This window comes from Bubalus bubalis, chromosome 9 (assembly GCF_019923935.1).
Source record: "Bubalus bubalis isolate 160015118507 breed Murrah chromosome 9, NDDB_SH_1, whole genome shotgun sequence".
Lineage (NCBI taxonomy): Eukaryota > Metazoa > Chordata > Mammalia > Artiodactyla > Bovidae > Bubalus > Bubalus bubalis.
The window spans coordinates 11,265,309-11,285,665 of record NC_059165.1 but is presented as its reverse complement, the minus strand read 5'-3'; the positions used below and the strand labels follow the sequence as shown (position 1 = coordinate 11,285,665).

Sequence of the window (20,357 nt, the reverse complement as noted above, 5' to 3'; positions counted from 1 at the left end):
TGAAACTATTTTTATCTTTTTAGCTGAGTTGAGTCTCCCAGAGGCAGCATATAATTTGGCTTTATTTTTTAATCAATCCAACTACTCTACCTTTTGATCGGTAAACTCACTTTATAGTTAGGGCAGCTATAAACAGACAAGGACCTAGTGCCCTGCCATTTCATCTTTTGCTTTCTGATTGTTCTCTATCTCCACTGTTTCTTTTTCTCGTGTTTCTGTCTGCCATTGTATTTTGGTGGTTTTCTATCATGTCTTTCTGTTTCCCCTTTTTTATGGTTTGTGTCTCTGCTCTAGATTTATTACTTGCTGTTACCACGATGTTTGTATAAAACATCTCACAGATAAAATGGTCCTTTATCTGATGATAGACTCATTAATAGCTTTATTTATCTATACAAGTTCTATCTTTTCCTTCTTTTCCTTTTGTGTTTTTGTTCTCCCAAATTATCCTTTTTATATTTGGAATTCGTTACCAAATTGAAGTAGCTGTAGTGATTTTTTTCCCCCTTTTCTACCTTTAACCTTTAAATTATAATGTGTTTAAACACCTGTTCTGATTAGCAGTTGTAAGTTTCTGATTCTATCTTACTCAAAATTTACTGTACTTTTCCCCTTATGTTTCTGGTAGAAGAACACCTTTCAACATTTCTTATAAAGGTCTAGTGTTTATGAACTCCCTCAGCTTCTGGAATACCAGACCACCTTACTTGTCTCCTGAGAAACCTGTATGCAGGTCAAAGAAGCAACAGTTAGAACCGGACATGGAACAATGGACTGGTTCAAAATCAGGAAAGGAGTATGTCATGGCTGTATATTGTAACCCTGCTTATCTTAGATGCAGAGTACATCATACAAAATGCCAGGCTGGATGAAGCATATGCTGGAATCAAGACTTTCGGGAGAGATATTAATAACCTCAGATACACAGATGACAACACCCTTATGGCAAAAAATGAAGAGGAACTAAAGAGCCTCTTGATGAAAGTGAAAGAGGAGAGTGAAAAAGCTGGCTTAAAACTCAAAAAGACAAACATCATTGCATCTGGTCCCATCACTTCATGCAAATAGATGGGAAAAAAAACAGAAATAGTGACATACTTCATTTTCTTCAGCTCCAAAATCACTATGGACTGTGACTGCAGTCATGAAATTAAAAGACGCTTACTCCTTGAAAGATAAGCTATGACAAACCTAGCTAGCATATTAAAAAGCAGAGACATTACTCTACCAACAAACGTCCATAAAGTCAAAGCTATCGTTTTCCAGTAGTCATGTATGGATGTGAGAATTGGACCATAAAGAAGGCTGAGTACCAAAGAATTGATGTTTTTGAACTGTGGTGTTGGAGAAGACTCTTGAGAGTCCATTAGACTGCAAGGAGATCCAACCAGTCCATCCTAAAGGAAATCAGTCCTGAATATTCATTGGAAGAACTGCTGCTAAACTGAAGATCCCAATACTTTGGCCACCTGATGGGAAGAGCAGACTCCTTAGAAAAGACCCTGATGCTGCAAAGACTGGAAGCAGGAGGAGAAGGGGATGACAGAGGAAGAGATGGTTATATGGCATTATTGTCTCAATGGACATGAGTTTGAGCAAGCTCCAGGTGATGGTGAAGGACAGGGAAGCCTGGCATGCTGCAGTCTATGGGGTCTCAAAGAGTCAGACATGACTGAATGATTGAACAAGACAGCTTCTGTTTGTCTGGGAAAGTACTGCTCCTTTTTATCTGAATGATAATTTCTCCAGACACAGTAATCTTGTGTGACAGTTTTTAGTCTTTCAGCATTTTGAAAATGTCATTCTACTCTCTTTTGGCCTGCAGAGTTTCCACTGAGAAATCTGCTGATAGTCTAATGGCAGTTCCTTTGTAAATTACCACTCTTTTTTTTTTTCCTTAGCTATCTTTAAATTTCTTTCTTTGTCTTTGATTTTTGACAATTTTAATGTAATATGTCTTCATGAAGGTCTTTTTGCATTGAGGTAATTATGTGTTCTCTTAGTTTCATGGATTTGTATATACAGTTCCTTCCCCAGTTTGAGGAAGTTTTCAACTGTTATTTCTTAAATAAACCCTCTTCTTATCCTCCTCTTCTCCTGGGATACCCTTTACTTTAATATTTCCCTTTCTAAAATGGCTGAATAAATTATACAATTTCTTCAATATTTTTTCATTTCTCTTTCCTCTTCTACTTGTATTATTTCTAGATTTCCATCATAGATCTTACTAATTCCCTCTTCCATATGGTCTGCTCTATTTCTGATGCTTTTTAATGCATTTTTCATCTCATTTATTGTGCCCTTCAGCTCCAGAATTTACTTGATTCTTTTTAAAACTTTCAATCTCTTTGGTGAAGTACTTATTCTGTTCATTAATTTTATTCTGAGCTCAATGAACTGCCTGCGTGTTCTTGCAGTTCACTGAGTTCCTTCATGACAGCTATTTTGAGTTCTCAACACTCCATGGTGCAACATTCCACGGCATTAAGTTTGGTTTCTGGAGAATTGTCATTTTCTTTTTGTGGCACAGTGTGATTCTTCCTGGTGAATCTTACTGTGATTCTTCCCGGTGTTTGACAAGTTGTTCCTCTGCTGGCCGATCTGAAGTAATGGTGCCTTTCTACCTGATTCTTATGATGCCATAGGTTAGAAATTGGAGGCCTTTCTTGTTTTCTAGTAGGTGGTGCTCTCAAAGAGGTTTTGGATTCTCTTACCCAAGCTGCCTCTGGTCGGAGGCATTTTATGTGAGAGTCATGTAAGGCATTTTACATGAGAGTCATTTTCTATGAGAGTCAGCATTTTACAGCATCTCTGTAAGAGGTGTTGGGTCATGGCCACATTATCGCCTCTTGTGCCTTCAGGGTTCTTAGTGTCTTTCTGCTGCCAGTGGCACTGGCATCTGCCTGGGCACTGGAACGGTGGGCTTTTGCACTATATGTGGGATACCTTGACTCACAAGCTCCACCTCCACAGGGGTATATGGGAGCTGGAATCACCTGGGTCCTTCTGCCACGTCTGACTTCTGTAAGGGTCACAGGCTCTGCTAGTGCGGGTGGAGGGGGCAAGGCTCCAGGGTCATGAACACCTCAGTGACTGCAGGGATGAAGTCTCAGGCCCCACTGCCATTGTTTCCCAATTACCTGTGGCCATAGGCACTGCTGTGGCCAGGAGTCAGGCCCTCTGGGGCGGCAGGCACTGCTTCTGTGGGTAGAGGTTAGGGTTAAGGCACTGCCTCTTTTATTCCCTATGGCTCCACCTCCTCTGTGTTTTCTAGTCACCCACCTTTAGGTGTGGGCTTCCCTGGTGGCTCAGTGGTAAAGGATACATCTGCCAGTGTAGGAGATGCAGGCTTGATCCCTTGGTTGGGAAGATCTCCTGGAGAAGGAAATGGCAACCTACTCTAGTATTCGTGCCCGGAAAATCCCATGGACAGAAGAGCCTAGCAGGCTACGATCCATGGGGTCACAAAAGAGTCAGAATGGCTTAGCAAATAAACAACAACAAAAATCTTTAGGCATACAAATGTATAGAATTCTCTGGTGCCCTTGTTCATTGGGCAGAGGCACCTCTGTTGAGTGGTGGATGTTTATCAGTTGCAGATTGAGGACAGAGACAAAGGGAAGCTTTGCATCTGCTATTCTGCTGACTTTGCTTCTGTATCAATTCTTCTGTATCATGTTGTCTTAACATTCAAATCTAATACAGGAATCAATTCATTTCAGTTCAGTTCAGTCGCTCAGTCATGTCTGACTCTTTGTGACCTCATGGACTGCAGCACGCCAGGCTTCCCTGTCCATCACCAACTCCCAGAGTTTACTCAAACTCATGTCCATTGAGTCGGTGATGCCATCCAGCCATTTCATCCTCTTTCGTCCCCTTCTCTTCCTGCCCCCAATCCCTCCCAGCATCAGGGTATTTTCCAATGAGTCAACTCTTTGCATGAGGTGGCCAAAGTATTGGAGCTTCACCTTCAAAATCAGTCCCACCAATGAACATTCAGGACTGATCTCCTTTAGGATGGACTGGTTGGAACTCCTTGCAGTCCAAGGGACTCTCAAGAGTCTTCTCCAACACCACAGTTCAAAAGCATCCATTCTTCAGCATTCAGCTTTCATTATAGTCCAACTCTCACATCCATACATGACTACTGGAAAGACTGTAGCTTTGACTAAACAAACCTTTGTTGGTAACACCTTTAAACAGGAATAACAAATTTAAATTTAATTTTTTTTAAATAAAATTAAAGTGAAGTTTTTTACTTCACAAAAATTTTTATACCTCCAATTACTTCAGTTACTTAAGCTTTCATATTTCAAACTTTGAAAGTACAACATGCTCAGATATTTCAATTTAACCAATACAATTGAAAAGGAGTTTTTTGTTTTTTTTTTTTTCCTGGCTAGACCTGTTCCTTTGGTGATCTAATATTTAACAGAGATAAAATATTTAACAGAGATGTATTCTCATTGGTGATAATAAATTCTGAAAGTTCTTTCTGATAGCACTAAACACTACTAAAGTTTCTGAATAATTATCATCTAAATATGTTTGCACATTTTATTTTTTAAAAAAAGGAATACTCTTTATTTGTTATTTCTTAGTAAACATAAAATTGCTTATCAGATCAGATCAGATCAGATCAGTCGCTCAGTCGTGTCCGACTCTTTGTGACCCCATGAATCACAGCACGCCAGGCCTCCCAGTCCATCACCAACTCCCGGAGTTCACTGAGACTCATGTCCATCGAGTCAGTGATGCCATCCAGCCATCTCATCCTCTGTTGTCCCCTTCTCCTCTTGCCCCCAATCCCTCCCAGCATCAGAGTCTTTTCCAATAAGTCAACTCTTTGCATGAGGTGGCCAAAATACTGGAGTTTCAGCTTTAGCATCATTCCTTCCAAAGAAACCCCAGGGCTGATTTCCTTCAGAATGGACTGGTTGGATCTCCTTGCAGTCCAAGGGACCCTCAAGAGTCTTCTCCAACACCACAGTTCAAAAGCATCAATTCTTCGGTGCTCAGCCTTCTTCACAGTCCAACTCTCATATCCATACATGACCATAGGAAAAACCATAGCCTTGATTAGACGAACGTTTGTTGGCAAAGTAATGTCTCTGCTTTTGAACATGCTATCTAGGTTGGTCATAAGTTTCCTTCCAAGGAGTAAGCATCTTTTAATATCATGGCTGTAGTCACCATGTGTAGTGATTTTGGAGCCCAGAAAAATAAAGTCTGACACTGTTTCCACTGTTTCCCCATGTATTTCCCTTAACTTGAGTGCCTGTATACTGGGCTTCCTTGGTGGCTCAGTGGTACCGAATGCATCTTCAACGAGGGGACATGAGTTGGATCCCTGGGTTGGGAAGATTCCCCTAGAGGGAATGGTCTTTCCCACTCCAATATTTTTTCTGGACAATCCCATGGATAGAGGAGACTGGTGGGCTGTTGCTCAGACACAATTGAGCAACTGAGCACGCATGCCTGTATACTGAATTATTTGTTATTGTTTAGTTGCTCAGTTGTGTCCAACTCTTTGCAACCCCATGGACAGGAGGACACCAGGCTTCCCTGTCCAGTACTGCCCTGCACCTTGAGCTGGCTCAAACCCATGTCCATTGAGTTGGTGATGCCATCCAACCACCTCATCCTCTGTTGTCCCCTTCTCCGCCTGCCTTCAATCTTTCCCAGCATCAGGGTTTGTTCTAATGAGTTGGGTCTTCCCATCAAGTGGACAAATTGGGAGCTTCAGTTTAGCTTCAGTCCTTCCAATGAAAATTCAGGGTTGATTTCCTTTAGTATTAACTGGTTTGATATCCATGATGTCAAAGGAGCTCTCAAGTGTCTTCTCTAGCACCACAGTTTGAAAGCATCAATTCTGTGGCACTCAGCCTTCTTTATGGTCCAACTGTACATTACTACTGTTAAAACCATAGCTTTGACTAGATAGACTTTTGTCGGCAAAGTGATGTCTCTGCTTTTTAATACATTGTCTAGGTTTGTCATAGCTTTTCTTCCAAGGAGTAAACACTTTTTACTTTCATGGCTGCAGTCACTGTCCACAGTGATTTTGGAGCCCAAGGAAATAAATTCTGTCACTATTTCCATTTTTTCCCATCTACTTGCCATGAAGTGTGCCACAATCTTAGTTGAGTTTTTGCTGAATTTTAAGCCAGTGTCTTCAATCTCCTTTTTCACCTTCATCAAGAGGCTCTTTAGTTCCTCTTTGCTTTCTGCCATTAGAGTGGTATCATCTTAGTAATAACAATGGCAGGTCATTTATAGCTAACTGAATATTTACCTTTTTGCATTTCATAATTAGAGCTAGTCCATCTAATCATTTCATTATGCACTATGCAGTTATTTGGACAATAGAAAATACAGATTCAACATCATTACTTAATGTTCGCAACAATGAAGATCACAAAAGAGTACCCAGTACTAAATTAATCAATTTTAATCACTGAAAGTAACTACTTTAGAAAATAAGTCTATCTACTTGAACATTTTGGAAACACACAGGTGAGAATTAACAAAATTAAAACTAATTGCCCAATTCAAAATGTAATATCAAGAATTAAAGAGAACAGAATAAAAGACCAGTGTTTAATGATATAATTTACTCATACTTTTAAGTCTCTCCCTTTCATTTTTCTTAAGCATTTGTCTCGGCTAGATGGCAACCCACTTTCCTCTGATGTGCTCTTTAATTCATATCATTCTCTCAAGTGCAAAAGCTTACTACCTTCTCATGATTTACACACTCAGCCTCTTGGAAGATGAAAGTCATTGAAGTGATTTGTTGGTTTCCTGATTGATTTTGTAATGCCAAACTACTTCACAGTTGCTGTTCCTAGGTCAGAATATCCACACTTCCCATTAAGCTCTTGAGTCAATATGATTAATGTAATAGTAGAAAGAGACATAATCCAAAGCAGAAATAAATTAAAACAGAAATCTCCCCAAAGAAAACGATATGCACTTAAAGTGAATAATCAAATCAAATTATAAAAAACAATGCACACTCCTTGCAAGAAAATAAAAAGATAAAAGTTTTCTCAAGGAAGCACAATAGTTAATCCTATAAAACTGTGCAAATACATTTGTATGGTGTATTACAAAGTCTGTTCATAAAAATATAGTACAAGTCAATCTTGAGTAAATATAGAAATAATCTGACAGGAGCAGTGAATCAATAAAGAAAAAGGCAGTTAACAAGAGAATGATTATGAAAGGGTTTCATGCTTCAAAAGATAGCATATAAAAACTCTTCAATTTGATCACTGGTATAAAATTCCCATTTCCACCACTGAAATCCAATCTTTATGTGAATACTACTACTACTTAGAATGACCATTTTTTATGAGCAGTAACATAGCTTTTCATGTCATTTGCATTCATATAACTTTGTATATAGTTACTATGATCAAGGATTTCCAACTGTTAAGTGTGTTTAAATAACCAAAATCCATGGGGAGCTATCACCTCCATTAAGTTAGACCTGTTGGGCTATTCTGTGTGTTCTTTGGAGGACATTAATCCTACAATTGAAATTACACTTTGGGTTCATATGTTGGTCAGAAAGATCAATGTAGCATAGACTGGTCAGGACCCACAGGAATCCTGTCCCTTGAAGAGCCATAATAATACTTACTTCCAGGTGGTTGTGACTTTTGAGTAATGATTGAGTAGCTGTCACAGACAACACTAGAGTTTACTGGTTACAGGACACTGCTTGACAAGATTTCTGCAGCTATACTCCTACATGCTTCAACTATGTATTTATGTATACGTGTGTGTGTGTGTGTGCGTGTGTGTGTGTGCATTTCCCAAGTGCAAAACACCTGGATATGATTTTATAGGAATTCAGTGAATAAATATTTTAGTAACTAAATTTTTTAAAAAAAGGCGGCTGTTCCCTGGTGGCTCAGATGGTAAAGTGTCTGCCTACAGTCGGGAGACCCGGGTTCAATCCATGGGTCGGGAAGATCTCCTGGAGAAGGGAATGGCAAGCCACTTCAGTATTCTTGCGCCTCCCCCCAAGAAAAAGGGGGCTCAAAGAAATATTTGTGGACTTCCCTGGTGGTGCAGAGATTAAAGCATCTGCCTGCAATGCGAGAGACCTGGGTTCGATCCCTGGGTTGGGAAGATCCCCTGGAAAAGGAAATGGCAACCCACTCCAGTATTCTTGCATGGAAAATCCCATGGACAGAGGAGCCTGGTGGGCTATAATCCATGGGGTAGCAAAGAGTCAGACACGACTGAATGACTTTACTTCACTTCACTGTAGAAATGCTTAGAGTCAATATATGAAAATAAACAAATAAATATATAAAAATAAATCTCTTCATCAGTCAGAGAAACAGAACCAATAAGATGTGTTTTATACATTATATTTAGCTGATTAGATGAAGCCTGCTCACATTTTGAAGGGCAATCTGCTGTTCTCTACCAATTAAAATGTTAATCTCAGTTAACCTCATCCAAAAATATCCTCACAAAAGCACCTAGTATAATGTTTGGTCAAATATCTTAGCACCAGCGGCCGAGTCAAATTGATGCATAAAATCAACCATAACAATCTAAAAAACAGAGATATACATTGTAAAGTAATTATCCTCCAATTAAAATAAATCATTTAATTGATAATAAAAGATGTACTATTCCCCAGACTTGTCTGACCAAAGAAAGCTTTATTTAGAGAAGTATATCATGATATATCTGTTTGCCAAAATGCAGATATTTGTTTGATAGATTTATCTGGTTTAATTAGACTGTATAGGCTAAATATAATCCCTTAGGCCTGCTGTAACAAAGTTATCACAAACTGTTGGCTTAAAACTCCAGATATTTATTTTCTTACACTTCTAAAGTCCAAAGTCAAGGTGTCAGCTGATCCACATTCCCTCTGAGACTCTTATTCCTTGCCTCTTCTGAGCTATTAATAGTGACCATTGATTCTTGTTATTCTGTAGTTAGAGTTATATCACCTCTCCATCTCTGTCATTACCCGCTGAGGTTACATTCATCTGAAAGTTAAAAAAAAAAAAAAAAGTCTAATTTGGAGATACAGTCCTCACTTGGTATCTGAGAGGGATCGGTTCCGGGATCTATCATCATAGATAACAACATCCACAGATGCTCAAGTCCTTTGTATAAAATGGTGGAGGATACAGAGTGCAGACTGTATTTTAAAAATATCTATATATGTACATTGAAAGCACCCGGAAAAAGAGTGAAGCTGGTCAGTCATTCAATGTGCAACATGAGTACCTACCATGTACAAATAACTGTGCTAGACATTTTCTCTATAAAAAAATAATTTGACCTATTTGCTTCTTGTTAGGAGCTCTAATTCTAGTGAAGGAGATAGATAAAATAAAACCTATAATGTGAATACCATCATTATGCAGTGTGATACAAATCACACTGGTCTCCAAAGATACGGCACAGAGAAGACGATACCTGGAGGAACCACTAGTGTGGTTGTGAGGTTGTGATGGTGAGCAGGAGTGGGAGAAAGAAGTGTGTTTGGCAGGGGATTGTTAGTGGCAACAAGGCTAGTGATGCATGAAGGAGGTATTTGCACATGCTTGTTTCCAGTAGCATTCTGAAAATTGATTCACAGAATTTGAATGGATCAGTTGAAAGCAAAACCTGACAGCTTTTTACTCAGAGTTGTCCCCATCAGGAAGCAAAGGTCAATTTGTTCATGAAAATAAGTACTGAACCTTATTTTGTGCTATCGGATAAAAATAAATGGGCAATTACAAAACAGTGAAAGAGGTAATGAGCATGTCACAACTTGCATAAAAATTTTAAAAAGTGATTTCAGTAAATACGGAAAGTAATGAAGTAGCAAAACCCACACAGAACTGTGATACTTTCCTATTCCATTCAACTAAAGAAGAACAATACAGAGTTGCTAGATGCCTAATACGCCTGATTACACACAGCCAGGAGTCATAGCTAAAAGATTTTCATACTGCAAATGAAATGTTATGACAAATTGAAATACTTTACAAAGCTTACAAGAAACCATTACAAATACTCAACATCTATAAAATTAAATGAATTAAAACAATTACAAATTTAAAATATCACATAATACAATTAATGGAAAATACAGTACTAATTCTGGACTCAGGTGATAGGAACAAATGCCTACATCATGGATTTTAAGCACTGTAGACCAATGTCAATGAAGAAATGGAGTAAGAGGGCTCAATCAGATGGTGAGTTAAACCAGAGACTCTGATGTGAAGCTGAAAACTTTGAGCTTACACAATCAGTGAAAAGGGAGTCTAGATAAATTTATCCTGCCAGCAAGTGTAGCCTATAGATAACCATATTTGTCTGCTTTAGACCCAGAACTTTACAATTCCTAACTTCCCTGAATGCATTGATATTTTGTAAATAATTATATGGCTGGATTCTCCTTGGTCTTCATGTCTTAACTCAGATGTTGTCTCCTCAGAGATGCCTTCCTTGGATTAACATAGTATAATCTTCATAACACTTCACAATGTCTAAATTTCCCTCTGTGTTGTATTTATTAACCTTTTTCTCTTTTACTATCTCATGTACTCAATATAAACTCTATGGAAGCAGGAATTTTTTAAGACAATTATCTTATAGCAGTGCCAGGTTCACAGAGAAAATAAGAAGGTACATATAACTTCTGCCCTCACGCACGCATAGTCTTCTCCATCAACATCTTCCACCAGAGTCACACATTTGTTACATCTGATGAACCTACACGGACAAATTGCAGTCATCTGAAGTCCACAGTTTGCATTTCAGTCACTCTTGATATTTCACATTCTGTGGCTGGACAAAATACAGTGATACATATCCATCTTTATGGCAACATACACAGTATTTTCAATGCCTTAAAATTTCTTTGTGGTCCATTCATCCTTTTCTTCTCACAATCATGGCAATCACTGTTCTTTTAACTGACTCAATAGTTTTGCCTTTTGCAGAATGTCAGGCAGCTGGAATCATACAGTATGTACCCCTTTCAGGTTTGCTTCCTTAACTCAGCAATGTGAGTTTAAGTTTCCTTCATCTGTTTTCATGGCTTGGTAGCTCATTTCTTTTTATTGCTGCAGAGCATTTTGTTGTTTTTATGTATCACACTTCACTTCTCTAAACATATTCTGAAGGACATCTTGAAGTGAAGTGAAAGTTGCTCAGTCATGTCTGACTCTTTGCAACCCCATGGGACTATACAGTCCATGGGATTCTTCAGGACAGAATACTGGAGTGGGTAGCCAGTTCCTTTGCCAGAGGCTCTTCCCAACTCAGGGATCAAATCCAGGTCTCCTGCATTGCAGGCAGATTCTTTACCAGCTGAGCTACAAGGGAAGTTCAAGAATACTGGAGTGGGTAGCCTATCCCTTCTCCAGAGATCTTCCCAACCCAGGAATCGAACTGGGGTCTCCTGCATTGCAGGCAGATTCTTTACTGACTTATCAGGGAAGCCCGAAGGACATCTTGGTTGCTTCCAAATTTTGGCAATTATGAATGAAGCTGCCATAAATATCCATGTGCAGGTTTTATATATGGATACAAGTTTTCAAATTTTGGGGGAAAAATACCAAGGAGCACAATTGTTGGATTGTACACTTAAAGTATGTTTGGCTTTTTCTGTTTAGGGCTAAGGGATTTCCACAACATCAGCTAGGTATCGCATGGGTCTTAAGAAATGGAATCACAAAATTAAGTAAATTTTGTTTCTTACTATTATCTGCGTTGTTTTCTTCAATTTACACATCAACCAAACCAAATGGTATAAAAATCACATGCAGAAACAAGAGGCTTATATAGACATAATCACAGAATGGGCTTTCCAGGTGCTGCTAGTGGTAAAGAGCCTGCCTGCCAATGCAGGAGATGCAAGAGACATGGGTTCGATTCCGAGGTTAGGAAGATCCCCTGGAGGAAAAATGGCAACTCACTCCTGTATTCTTGCCTCACAGACAAGAATCCCATGGACAGAGAAGACTGATGGGCTACAGTCCTTGGGGTCACAAAGAGCTGGACATGACTGAAGCTACTTAGCATGTATGTAAACATAGTATATAAAATCAATCATAATAATAGAATCAAGCAATCCTCCCCATCTTTTTTAGTAATTTTAGATAAGTTCCACCCATATTTTAAACTCTTTGGGGGACATTTTAAATATAACTACTTATTGAGTTACTATTACCAAAGTTTCAAAAAAGGCAAACCAGATATAAATTAATCCCATTCTGTGCATTTCTGGAATACTTATTTACCATTAAAAAATCAAACATATTTGATATACTTTGTAGTGAGGAACAGTTACTGTATAGTTGTAAAGGGTACTTTTTCCACTTTGATTTTATATTTAACTCTATTAATAAAGAAACTTTATTTTAGAACACATAAATTTAACTGTAAGAAAGAAAACTTCTTGATGCACATTTACAAATGGTTCTCAATAATTCAAAGAGAACTTTTTAGTGATAAGATCTTGGAACTGCCATCTTTTAATTAAGTCCTATTTTAAAGTCTGAAATATTAATACTATTTCATTTAAGTCAAATCACCTCTTATTACTAAGAAAAGTTTCAGTAGAATTTAAGGAAAATCCTGAATTGTTATAAGCCATCTCCTGTTAATGACCATCAAAACTTCAGTGGAGAATTAGAAATTCAGAGGAAATATGTATATTCAAATAGAAAATAGCAACACTCAAAAATAAGTCTAAGTTTTATTTAATATTACACTCTATCATCAATGTTTAAATTCAAGGATATGGTAATAATTACTGGATGTTTTGCTTTTATACTGCCTGTCTTTCTAGTTCAGCATTCGTACTTCCAATAAATTCAAAAATAAAACCCAGAAATTCCAAGTCCACTTCTAGATATTGTTCTCCTTCAAACTGAAAGTAAAATATATAGCAACACTTAAAGAAAAACACCCTTCATGGATTAACACTAAATGGCACCATGATCTTCTTCCTTGGAGATACAAACTCTTAAAATAATTGAGTTCTACCAAAGATGTCCAGAAGTTTCTCTAAATACACTGGAGTGGACCATCCTGACACAATAACATATGCCACAAACTGCCAAAGGCTGTAAAACGTGCCACCAGTATAAACTGTTTTAAAAACAGAGTTGGGCAAGTATTTGGGGAAAAGAAATATTGAAGGGCAGACCCGCTAAATCAAAAGGAAGCTATGGGCAATAAATGCCAAGCTACTGAGTTCTTTCAAGATTTACTGCAAATTCTTCCTGTGCAGTAGCCTCATTTCTTTTTCTTGTGAGCAAAATGAAGTTATTATAAGATATCATGCCAAATCTCATGAAATGTCATGACAAAGCACTAAAAAAATGGCCACTTTCTGCATGAAGCTTTTGAAGATGGTTCTATGGCATTAAAATCTCCTGTGAACTACAGTTATTTTTAGGGGTGAAAGAAATTTTGTTCATTTTATTTAATTTCTTAATGTAGGACATGTTTTACTATTTTATGACTTTAGATTAACATTTATTTGGAAGACTTCCAACAAAGTCACTATTCATGGAAACTAACCTGTTATTTTTTAATAAGGAAAAAGTTACTGACTCCTTCTCAGATATGGTGTGTATTTAGCTTTTTTACTTCTAGTAAACAAGATGCATTTCAGTTTTAGTAACTTTCCTTGACCATATATTACTAAATACCCTTATTTATACAAATGAGATTTATTTAACAAATTAACTGGTATATGCAGAGATGCGGCCTATAATATTTACCTACAAGTATTGGGTTAAATTCAGTATTCTTGCCTGGAGAATTCCATGGACAGAGGAGCCTGGTGGGCTACAGTCCATGCAGTCACAAAGAGCAGGATACGCCTGAGCACACACACGCATATTCAGGGGTTTCCTTGACTTCAGTGTGCTGGCTTCAGCGAAAGTCATGCCATTGGGAGTGTGGGCCCACATTCAAGGATTAATTGTGTAGGGAGTATAGAAATACACTCCTTTTTAGCCCAAAGCAGGACATCTCTGAACAGGAATTTCAGCCTCAGGATCTCCCTTGGGTCTGTTAAGACAGTTTGGACTATATCACAGCTGGATGTCTCTCTCTGCCCATCCTTCTTCTTTCTCCTTTCTAAGGTATTGATACCATCAGGATCCCATATAAACACTCTGAACGCTAAGCTGTATCAGTGTCTGTGAGAAAACCTATTTGCTATCCTCACATACATCATCCCTTAAATATTTTCAGCTGTACCTTTAATTATATCAAAAATGCATCTAGGCACTTCCCTGGTGGCCCAGTGCCTAAGACTCCATCCACTCTTCCAATGCAGGGCGCTCAGGTTCCATCCCTGCTCAGGGAACTAGATTCCACAGGCAGCAATGACCAGTGTGCTTGCTGCAACGAAAGATCTTGAAAGCCACAACAAACATCCAAGATCCTATGTGCCTCAACTAAGACCCACTGTGTCTGAATATTAAATAAATATTTTTCTAATTCATTTAGTTTTATCATCTTTTTTGAGTCAGTCTCATTATAGTCTATCATTTTTACATGAGCTCAAAGAGAGACCTCCGAACTGAGGTCACATTTTCTAGTCCTGTACCTTTCAGGTACATACCCAACAAAACTAGAAAGAGTGTCAGTTCAAAACAGATTGCCTTTATCCCCTTAGTGATCACCCAACAACTATGGAATAAGGTTTATCTCCTTGACACTTGCATATTGAGTTTTCTATTTTTAAGCCACAGCATACTTTTCCAAACTCAGCACCTTTTATTCAATCTTGTACACACTGGACTTTGGCCTTGTTAATTGTTTTCCTAAATGTCTGCTTCCCCTCACCCTTGTATGTTTGCACTGGTTTCTCTGTGACAGATTTTATTATCCTGGGCTTGAAAATCACTGCAGAAGGTAACTGCAGCCATGAAATTAGGACACTTGCTCCTTGGAAGAAAAGCTGTAACAAACCTAGATAGCATATTAAAAAGCAGAGACACCACTTTACTGACAAAGGTGCATATAGCCAAAGATATGGTTTTCCCAGTAGTCGGGTACAGATGTGGGGGTTGGACCATAAAGAAGGCTGAGAGCCAAAGAATTGATGCTTTTGAACTGTGATGCTAAAGAAGACTCTAGAAAGTCCCTTGGACTGCAAGGAGATCAAACCGGTCAATCCCAAGGAAATCAACCCTGAATATTCATTGGAAGGACTGATGCTGAACCTTAAGTTCCAATACTACGGCCACCTGATGCCAAGAGCTGACTCACTGGAAAAGACCTTGATGCTGGGAAAGAATGTAAGCAGAATAAGGGGGCAGCAGAAGATGAAATGATTAGATAGCATCACTGATTCAACAGACATGATTTTGAGCAAATTCTGGGAGATAGTGGAGAACAGAAGCAGTTTATAGAGTCACAAAGATTCAGACATGACTTAGTGACTGAACAACAACTATTCCTGAAATATTATTCATTGTCTTCTAAGATTTTCTTCCCAGATTTAGCTAAAACCTCACTTTCTCTTCTGATACCTTTTTGAAATAAATCCCCTCTAACTTCCAAACACATTAAATACCTTAAAGTTCTCAGTTGAAAATAATTATGGTTAGTAGAGAAATATGATACATTTTTACATTCATCTGACAAACTACTTCTGAGGGGCCCTATAAGTGGATAATTTTCTAAATAGGATTTTTATCTTTCAAGTATTGACTAACATATGGTTTTAAATTACTGCTTACTCCTTTTATAAACATTTGGCATTAATATTAAAGAAAATAAAGTTTGTAAACAAAAATATTCCTTCCTCTGTAAAGTATGGACTAATTTAGCCAAGAGGCTTTAAAATGACCTACACTGTGCCCGATATGTGTGGGTTGTTTGCATGTTTACATTTATTATATGTATACAATTTAAAGAGATAAATCATGCTTATTTTGATATTATATATATTTAATGCTCTATAGTTTTAAGTTCAGAAAGGACAAATAAAGGCCAAACCACAATTTCTCTGGTTTATCTTATTTTTTCAAGCTCTTTTTTCCCTATCCATCTTATCTTTAAATTAACTTGTAGGGTCTAAATCAATATCCTTCCAGGGCTTTTGTTACCTTATCTTGATACGGTGTTTCTGAACTAATGATGAAAATGCAGCTTATGTTTAGGCTTAGCCCTTCAATTTGAATCTACTGAAGGGCACACATATTTCTTCAACCTCTCACAATATTTTGATTAAAGATAATTATTTTCTGTTTTAATACAATAGCGATATAGTTGCTATTCTTCATCTCCTCCTTGACCTCTCTCCCCCTCTTCTTCTTACCGTTAAACTTTTAGCTAATTCTTTCCATAGCTATTACTCTTCTTTTTAGAGTCTCCGTGCAGGAAATTTAAACATTCAAAAATAATTTCCCCAAAACTACTGAGGGATCCACAGATCTCATTCAACATGATTTTCTGTGATTATTTGCATCAGACTCCCTGAGAATAAGTCTGTGGGATTCCTTCTATTCATTGAAAGTCACACATTCTTTGCAAAAGGAAACATAATTTTCTGTAAAGAACATAATTCTGCCTTTAGAAAATAATTATTATAATAAGAACAATGATAAAAGATTTGTTTTCATTGGAAGAAGAGACATTTAGATTTCAGAGAATCTGTGTTCCATTTAACAATTTTTTTAGACTAAATATTCATCTTGTTTTAATGGTGCTTCATACATTATTTAATCTAGATCCTACCTTCTCTGAGTCACACTAACCGTTCACATTCATTTTTACCTAGGTGACACTAAAGGGGGGCATGCAGAACTGAATGCTACTGTTCCAGCAGGCTGGCAGGCCAGAGCTGCAATGAAAGGTAATGTAATGTAGGTAACTGAACTCACTTTAGGTTTTGAGCAAATCATGCTGGAACATATATTGGAATTTGCAGAAATGAAATGTTTCATTCTTTTCACACACTGATGATTTTCTTTTAGTATTTTCCACCTTCTATGGTTTCTTTGTCTCAGCATTTCTTTGTAAGTCTCCTTCACAGTTCTCTTCTATTTGTTCTCTGCTTTCTTTGTAAATAACTGAAATTATATTTATGACACATATACGAAACTCCAGTACTTTGGCCACCTCATGCAAAGAGTTGACTCATTGGAAAAGACTCTGATGCTGGGAGGGATTGGGAGCAGGAGGCGAAGGGGACGACAGAGGATGAGATGGCTGGATGGCATCACTGACTCGATGGACGTGAGTCTGGGTGAACTCCGGGAGTTGGTGATGGACAGGGAGGCCTGGCGTGCTGCGATTCATGGGGTCGCAAAGAGTCGGACACGACTGAGTGACTGAACTGAACTGAACTGGACTGATACACACACTTTTAGCATTTTTTTTTTGCTGTTCTTTTTTTTTTCTTTTTAACAAAAGAATTTTTGTGAAGGATCTCATTAGGTCCATTCTCTTAACCCAACTATCCACACTTGATACAACTGAACTGAGTGTTGTCTTTTTCTGATTTATTAGCTTTTTGCGCTATTGAGATGAATGTTGGGCACATAACAGATGCTTGATTCATTTTTCCTGCTGTAAATGCCCACAATAAAAACAAAGAATAGGTTCTAGCATGCCTTTATTAATTGCAATGCAATTAAAAAAAATTAAAAATTAGCAAAAAAAATAATCATTCAAAATTTTCAGAATTGTAAGAGTAAAATTATTATAAATCCTCAACCTATTTAGATAAGCAAAAATATATAAACCACTTTAAATATAAGTCTTTTAGATGATATTAAGTTACATGATGAAAAAATTTCAAATCATATATTACATATAAAAGATAAAAATGTGTTTTGTGGTAGATTATAGCTATTAATGGGGCTTCCCTGGTGGCTCAGACGATAAAGAATCCACCTGCAGCGCGGGATACCTGAGCTCGATCTCTGGGTTGGGAAGATCCCCTAGAGGAGGGCATGGCAACCTACTCCAGTATTCCTGCCTGGAGAATCCCCATGGACAGAGGAGCCTGGTGGGCTACAGTCCATGGGATGGCAAACAGCTGGACATGACTGAGGACTAACCACACACACATGCGACTATTAATACATAAACAGTGGTTTGGATGAATACTTTCAAGTCTCATTAATTCATACCTTTGGGGTCATTTGGGATTATTTTCAAAGCTATAACTCCAAAACACAGTTTACAACCTCAGGAAGTTTTTTAACAGCTTGAGTGCTTTAGAAAAAAACAAATTTTATTTTAAACAAATATTTTATTAGTGAAATTTGAAGGACCACCAAACAGGTGAAGGAAATACACCAGTATTTAAAAGTAATGGTAACTGGTTGAGGAACAGATAGATCTTTCTTTGCTTTACTGCATGTCTGTATTTTCTAAACTTCAGTAGATAAGGAGAGCATGCTTTTTTAAACACAGCGGCAACTTATTCCCAAGCACATGAAAGATAATACTTTAAAGAAATATCATGAAGTCTTTTTAAACTGAGTCCAATGATAGTTATATATCAATTTTAGATACAGTAGTTAGCAAATGGCATTAATGAAAAATAAACTGCATATTTTAAATATTATAAGTTATATGAAAGTTTTTCAAAATCCATATATAATCAAAAAGTATACTAAATGAAAAACATGAGAACGTAAACAGTGAAAACAGAAAATATTAATGTAAATAATTAAATTCATAGGCACAACAAATAGATATTCAGAATATGAAAATATAATTATATATCTTTAAATTAATGGTTTGTATATTTTATACAATTATGCTTTTGTTCATTGTGTATTAGAATGTAAAATTAAGGTGGAGAAATCATCAGAGGAATTTGAAAAATAACTTGAGATGTTAAAAACTGAAATAATGCTCATGAATGAAACATTAATATGAAGATTTGGAAACTATTACACAGTTGATTCCCTGATGACTTAAGTGGTAAAGAATCCATCTGCAATGCAGAAGACACAGGAGACATAGTTTCGATCCCTGGATTGGGAAGATCCCTTAGAGGAGGAAATAGCAACCCACTCCAGTATTCTTGCCTGGGAAATCCCATGGACAGAGGAGCCCGGTGGGCTTCATTACGGTCCATGGTGTCACAAAGAGTCAGACACAAGTGAGCGACTGAGAACAGACATTCTATATATGTATGAATGATATTACTCTAAATTTTAAACTGTCAAAATCATTTCACATGTTGTCTAAAATAAACTACCCTGATGATTAATAGTTTCCAACTCACTGATAAAGCTGCTTTGGTTTATTCATAACACTTGTCTATATTTAATGTTTTCTCATTTACTTATACATTGTTTGCATTCTCTCCCTGGTAAGTTCCAATACTCTAATAACTAGAGCTGGTAAAGAATAATGCCTAGTTCATTTTAAGAGCATGGTAAATATTTGATGTATGAAGTCAGCTGGAAAAATATTCAAGTAAAAGCAATTATACATTGATTTAGTGAAGTTAAAGATGTGGATGTATATAGGGTGAAAGTAAAGTCTGATGCTGTAAAGAAAAATATTGCATAAAAACCTGGAATGTTAGGCCTACGAATCAAAGTAAATTGGAGTTGGTCAAGCAGGAAATGGCAAGACTAAACATCGATGTGTTAGGAATCAGAGAACTAAAAGGAATGGGAATGGATGAATTTAACTCAGATGACCATTGTATCTACTACTGTGGTCAAGAATCCCTTAGAGAAAATTGTGTAGCACTCATAGTCAATGAAAGAATCTGAAATGCAGTACTTGGGTACAATCTCAAGAACAACAGAATGATCTCTGTTCATTTCCAAGGCAAAGCATTTAAAATCTCAAGTCTATGTCCCAACTACTAATGTCAAAGAAGCTGAAATAGAACAATTCTATGAGGACCTACAAGACCTTCTAGAATGAATCCTCCCTCCCCAAAAGAAGATGTCTTTTTCAGCATAGGGGACTGGAATGTAAAAGTAGGAAGCCAAGAGATACCTGGAGTATCATGAAAGTTCTGCCTTGGAGTATAAAATGAAGCAGGGCAAAGGCTAACAGAGTTTTGCCAAGAGAATGCATGGGTCATAGCAAACACCCTCTTCCAACAACAAAAGGAATGACCCTACACATGGACATCACCAGATGGTCAATACCGAAATCAGATTGGTTATATTCTTTACAGCTGAAGATAGAGAAGCTCTACACAGTCAGCAAACACTAGACCAGGAGCAGACTGTGGCTCAGATCAGAATTCTTTATTGCCAAATACTGACTTAAATTGAAGAAAGTAGGGAAAACCACTAGACAATTCAGGTATGACTTAAATCAAATCCCTTACAATTATACAGTGGAAGTGACAGATTCAAGGG

The 20,357-nt window shown here is 37.4% G+C and overlaps 1 long non-coding RNA gene across 1 annotated transcript in view; it reads left to right on the top strand.

The window, feature by feature from the left end:
* The window catches only part of LOC123334969, a 51,409-nt gene extending 34,539 nt beyond the window's left edge, over window positions 1-16,870 (top strand). The window contains exon 3 of the long non-coding RNA XR_006553140.2: window positions 16,790-16,870. This is a non-coding gene — a long non-coding RNA (uncharacterized LOC123334969). The remainder of the gene's footprint in view (window positions 1-16,789) is intronic.
* The last annotated feature ends 3,487 nt before the right edge of the window (window positions 16,871-20,357 follow it).